General features: G+C 42.3%; 1 protein-coding gene across 2 annotated transcripts in view; it reads left to right on the top strand.

The window, feature by feature from the left end:
• The first annotated feature begins 5,045 nt into the window (after window positions 1-5,045).
• The window catches only part of znf710a (zinc finger protein 710a), a 39,989-nt gene continuing 38,781 nt past the window's right edge, over window positions 5,046-6,253 (top strand). Inside the window, exon 1 of one of the 2 annotated variants that reach the window (XM_048563074.2) lies at window positions 5,046-5,605. The gene's annotated coding sequence lies outside the window, so the exon portion shown is untranslated. The remainder of the gene's footprint in view (window positions 5,606-6,253) is intronic. The other variant, XM_048563075.2, reaches the window with a different exon arrangement.

The raw sequence follows: 6,253 nt of genomic DNA, 5'->3' as shown, positions 1-6,253 counted from the left end.
TGTGAAGCACGATCTACCTCTCACAAATCCATGCTGACTATCACAAATCAAACTGTGCCTTTCCAAGTGATCATAAATCCTATCTCTCAGAGCCCTTTCCAATAATTTGCCCACCACTCACGTAACACTAACTGGTCTGTAATTTTTGGGGTTATCCCTATTCCCTGTTTTGAACAGGGGAATGATGTTTGCCTCTCTCTCCAATCTCCTGGCACTATACCCGTGGACAGTTGGGATGAAAAGATCATTGTCAAAGGCCTTGCAATCTCTTTGCACGCTTCCCATAAAATCCTTGGAGAAACCCCATCAGGCGCAGGAGACTTATCTATCTTCAAGTTCCTCAAAATTCCTACTACATCCACCTGACTAACATTTCCCTCCTCTAGCCTACCAGCCTGTTTCACACTTTCGTCCTCTACAACTAGGTCCCTCTCAGTTGAGAATACCAAAGAAAAGTATTCATAAAGGATCACTCGTATCTCTTTAGGCTCTGTATACAAATTCCCTTTACAATCCTTGATTGGCCCTACCCTTTCTCTTGTCATTCTCTTATTCCTCACATACATGTGAAAAGTCTTGGGGTTTTCCTTGATCCTATCTGCCAAGGTTTTCTCATGCGCACCCCCCTCATATCACCATATGTTTGTTCTGAAGCATACATATGTACTTCTATCTAAGAGAATATTGAGTAAATCAGAAACTTGGACACACACTAGCAAACACCTATCATAGATCATGAAAAATAATCAGAATAGGTAACAGAGATAATAGGAACTGCAGATGCTGGAGAATCCGAGATAACAAAGTGTAGAGCTGGATGAGCACAGCAGGCCAAGCAGCATCTGAGGAGTAGAGATAACAGGGTTGAGGAGTAGGAGCATTTGACAGAAGCACAATACATATTGAGAGAGAACTTGCACAAAGCTTACACGTTAAACATAGATAATAAAATGTGAGGCTGGATGAACACAGCAGGCCAAGCAGCATCTCAGGAGCACAAAAGCTGACGTTTCGGGCCTAGACCCTTCTCTAGGCCCGAAACGTCAGCTTTTGTGCTCCTGAGATGCTGCTTGGCCTGCTGTGTTCATCCAGCCTCACATTTTATTATCTTGGATTCTCCAGCATCTGCAGTTCCCATTATCTCTCTTACACGTTAAACATGATGGTTTTGCTATTTTTTTTTCTATTTCTTTTTATTATAATTCATGAGATAAAACAACTGATTGTTTTGTGTGCAGCAATTTCCAAGAGGTAGATAGAAAGCACATGGAAAGCTGTTCCACTTCCAAATGTTTAATTCAGAAGCAAAGGAGATTCCAAATCACATGGAGGGTGCTGACATTTTCCATTGTTAATTGGTTTTAGTGAGTCTGAAAACACATCAGTCTTGCAAATTTTTGGTGAGATACTAAGGTAGAGATGTTCCTTATTATTTACGAAATTCTTTCCTTTACTGTTTTGGCAGAAATATTAACCAGCCTCTGGTAAAATAATGCAGGAAGGAATTTCGTTTGAGGCGATTGAAGTCTTTCCTTCTAGTATCTCCCGGCATAATTTCAAGGCAGTTATTTGTAAACATAATTGTGGATTTGCTAAAGCTCATGAACAGTGGAAAAGGCAAAGATTTGGTGCTGGTGCCTCTATGATTTATCATATTGCCGTGCCTTAGTTTAAAGGTTAATAGTGCACAGTGAATAGAAGTTCTGTGAATTTTCCTTTTAATTGAAGATAGCTTGCAGAAGTTAATTCTAGTGAGGCTTTTAAAGCCACTGCAAATGAAAGATTCTGCTTTCCATGTGTGTCAAAGCTGTCATGTGGTAATGCTGACCATGCATTTCCTGTCAACATTTTCCGCTATAAATTCTTATGTCCTTATTTGTAATGGAAAGTGCCTATGTAAATGTGTCACACAATAATTACATTCCCACTTCCATACAAATGGAGACATGGTGGAGGCAGGGGTGAAGAGTGTAATTACAGGGTGTACAGATGCAATTTGCATTATGAACAAGAGAATACGAATTTACAATTGACCTATAAAATGTGCACATAATTATGAGTTATTAATGGAGCTAAGTTGAGCTCACAAACACTGCAAATGACCAAAGTATTCTAAACCTACTTCACTTGAAGGCTACACATGATCTCAATTCCCCCTGTGTAACACCAGAAGAGATTTATTGGCATATTTCTTGAAGATTTCTGGAGAGACAGTCAAAAGAAAAATGTTTGGTTATACTTTTCAATTGTGAGAAAAAAAATGTAGAATGATACAGAACTCACTTGCAAAGAAATTTCCCCAACACTGTAGAGAATAATGATGAAATTCTTGTCTGTGGCTGTTTCTCTTGCTCGTTCTCTCTCCCACACTGAGATACAGAATTTCCTCACAAAGGAATTCCATTATTCTCGAGAGAATGGTGGTAGTATTTTTTTTTCATATTCTATCTCTCAGTCTCTGTCTCTCTCTCTCTTCCGTTCACCGAATGACCATTTCCTCACAGAAAAGCTCCTGTATGCTCTAGAGAGTGTGACTGACTTTTTTTTATTGTCTGTCTGTCTCTGATCCAGAATTTTCTCATGGAAAAATTCTTTACATGCTAGATTCTGGTTATATCATTTTGAAAGCTGTTCCTCTTGTATTTTTCTTTTTTGCTCTGGTTCTTTCACTGTTTTCATCTTTTCCTGTCTTTCTCACATGCGCTAACTCAGTCTCTCACTCTGAATGCCTTTTCTTTATTTTCTCTGTTACTTTGTCTCTCTGTCTCTCTCTGCCTTAGTTTCTGTCTCTCCTGCTCTATGTTGTTCTCACTTTGTTTCTTAATCTGTCTTTGCCACAGTCTCTCTTTCTTTCTACCTCAGTCTCTATGAGTCTTTGTTTCTGACTTTCGTATCTCTCCATTTCCCTGTCTCTGTCTTTTTGTCTCAGGTGACTTCCACATCTAGTTTCTCTCGTCCCTCTGTTTCTTTATCACTCTGTCCCTGAACAGTTACACTGGCCCTCTCCTGCTGTCTGTCTTCCCTTATCTATTAGTCTCTCCTGCTCTCACTGTTTCACTCTTTCTTTTTTTCTGTCTCTTCCTCCACCACTTCCTCCTACCCCCTTCCTCTCTCTGTCTCATTCTCTCTATGTCTCCCTTTCTCTGTCTTATCTATAAATTGTGTGTGACACCTCAATGTCATCTAGAGCATTGAAACAGAGACCTTACACATGGCAGCCAGGTAAATAGAACAATGTGAACATAACTGAGAGCATACCAGGCTTGAATCGGGATGTTTTATGGATCTGAGGATCATGGCTGCCAGTTGGACTCATGTGTTTTAAAAAAAAGGTATGTTTTGTGATGTAGTATTAGAGAAATATAAGCAAAATGAAGACAGTTTACTCAAATATCAAGAACACTGACAAGCAAAATAGGGTAACCAAAATCCTGATAAATGTGGAACATGTCAGTGGAGTAGTTTAAAAGAACGAAATAGGGAGAGAATCAGTATAAACAGTTCAAGGTCAGTGCAAATGGCTGGTAGTTAGAGAATTGAAATAAATTCTATCGGTTTTGAAGATAAACAGAAGTTAAGCTCAGTAGCATTAGGGGCAAAAAAGATGCCATCAAGGAAGTTTTGGCAGAAAAGAAACCACAGTTATGTCAAAAATCAGAGCCTTAGACAAGTCTAAGGATCTTAACTGCATGAGTCAACAGATGCAGGTACAGAAGCAATCCTTGGGGCACGTCAGAGCTTTTAGGCAGCATTGAATGCCATAATGATTTAAAATGAGTTCATTGTTTTATTACAATGTGTCAAATAATGAGATTGTAAAGTATATTTAAGCCTAACTGTAGACAATGCTTTAACTTTGCTGTAACAATATAACAAATGATTTGTGACAAAATTATTTAATTTTTAAATATGAAATGTGGAAATGGATAACTATTTATTACAATGTGTCAGCTTGTAATTTGAATTCATTTGTACAACTTCAGCAGGCCAAGAATAGGAGAGTGATCAAAACTATTAATTGAACTAGATGTAGACACTGTCCAATATTATTTAGAATCAAATAAATCACATGATTTGAGTTTTGATTAAAGTACTCGCTTTTTTCACAATTTACACTATAAGTTAATATCAAGCATATCATTGAATGGATTTCCTTACGTTCTATTGAATTAACATGTTTGTGTTTTCTGATTACAAATTTAAACAGTAGTTGGAAATATACCGCAGGTCTGGTAGCATCTTCCAAAGAACAGTCATGTCAGACTTGAAAATATTGACTCTGTTTTCCAATCCAGAGAGCGACGCTAGACCTGTTGAGTTTCTCTAGCACTTACTGTTTATCTATCCTGCTATACAGACCCCTCATGATTTTGAACACCCCTATCAGATACCAATCCAGTATTAATGATTGTTCCCTTAACAAAACTATGCAGACACTATGGACCATATGGTGACCATAAAATGTAGGATCAAGAAGTAGGCCATTCTGCCCATTCATGTTTGTTTTGCCATTCAATGATTTCAACATTCTGATATCTGCCTCAACCCCCTGTTAGCTCTGTCAGTGATTAGAAAGAAATCTATCTCAGCCTTGAACGCACTCAATGACACAACTTCAAAAGTCCTCTGCGGTGAATAATTCCACAGTTTCAACATCCGACAGAAAAGAAATTCCTCCTTATCTCTTTCATAAATGCACCACCCCTTATTCTGAGATAATGCCCTCGAGTCCTAGACTCTCCCACAAGGGGAAACATACTCCCAACGCCTACTGTGCTGTGAGATTCTCCGCATAAGACATATCTAATGTAGTTCTGCACGATTCCCTCCCCTGGTTGTAATGGGCGTTGATGCATTGAGCTGTCACTCAAGAAGCTGTCACTGAGCAGACACCAAGATCCGCAGTGACACTCGCCCCCGCAACCTAACCTGACCGCTGTCCAGATCCCGCCTCCCCACCGACAGCTGGGATGCTCGTTGATTGGCAGGTGACGTCAGCGCGACCGCGGCGTCGGCGGGCGGACGCGGCGCCGATTGGTTGCGGGGGCTGTCTATCAGGAAGGGCGGGGTCTGGCCGGCAGGTTAGGTTGCGCGTGAACGGCTGTGAAGAGTTGACGGTGAGGGGCCTGAGGCACCGATAGAGAGACCGGGACAGGGAGACTGTCAGACAGGAGGGGTGGGCCGTTCCTTCTGCCATGCCGGCCGTACGTCGGGGGAAGCCGGCGGCTCCCCCCTCTGCCTTTCAGGCCGGGCGCAGCTGAGTCGTTTCCCCCCTCAATCCGTCAGGGGGACGGTGAGGAGAAGGAGGGCGGCGGGGGGAGAGCCGCAGGCCTCCCGGGGGGGTATTTATATGGGCTGCCGCCTACTGAGGTGAATCAGCCCCTGGGGGGGTGGGAAAATCTCGATCATTAAATCCCCCACCCCCCTTCTCTTTCCCCCCCCCCCCCCCGAGAAAGAGGGGGTCTCCCTCCCTCAGTCGGTGTCTTCTTCCCCGTCACTCCCCAACTCCCTGTCTCCTTCCGGCAGACGATACGGATCCTCCTTCACGCGGCTTCATATTCAAGGCCAAGACGACGGGGGTGTTTCCTGCGGCTGTGGTGACCAGGTCAGTAAGTGTCCTGTCCCTTCCCCAACCCCCACCCGCTTCACGTATCTCTTTCCCTCCCTCCCCCACTCTCTCTCTCTCTCTCTCTCTCTCTCTCTCTCTTTCCCCCCCCCCCCCCCCCCCGTATGTCAGGCCCGGAGCTGCTTTAACTTGGGGACAGTCTCTCTCTCTCTCTCTCTCTCTCTCTGTGTCTCACTCCTGCTCGACATCTCTCACTCTTTCACTTCCACATTCTTTCCTGCTACATTCTGAATAAATGGCGTCTCCAAGGTGAAGGGGGGGGGGGTGAATATTTTTTTTAAAAAATCATCCCTGCTTCACTGCAGGAGTGTGGGAGGAAAAAAAAGAAGGAACCAACTTTTATTTTCAAGCTCTATAATTATTAAAATAAAGCAATTGTTACTGACTTAAGATTGGGATGTTTTGTCTCTTTGTAAAGATGTTTGTATTAATTGTCACCATTGATTTCTCTTTGTTAGACTCAGATTGTGGTACACTGTTGCTCTTTGAAGCAGCTTGAAAAATGTTTTCATCTCTGTCAGAAAGATTTTTATTTTATCTTCTACATCTTCCCCCCCCCCCTTCTCCTTTTCAGCTTTCTATTGTGCTCACTGTCTGCAAGCTGTCTGCCTTCTCTTTTCAAAGCTT

The sequence above is a fragment of the Stegostoma tigrinum genome, chromosome 33 (assembly GCF_030684315.1).
Source record: "Stegostoma tigrinum isolate sSteTig4 chromosome 33, sSteTig4.hap1, whole genome shotgun sequence".
In the NCBI taxonomy this organism is placed as follows: Eukaryota; Metazoa; Chordata; class Chondrichthyes; order Orectolobiformes; family Stegostomatidae; genus Stegostoma; species Stegostoma tigrinum.
The sequence above is the reverse complement of the archived record's forward strand: the minus strand, read 5'-3'. Positions and strand labels throughout refer to the sequence as shown.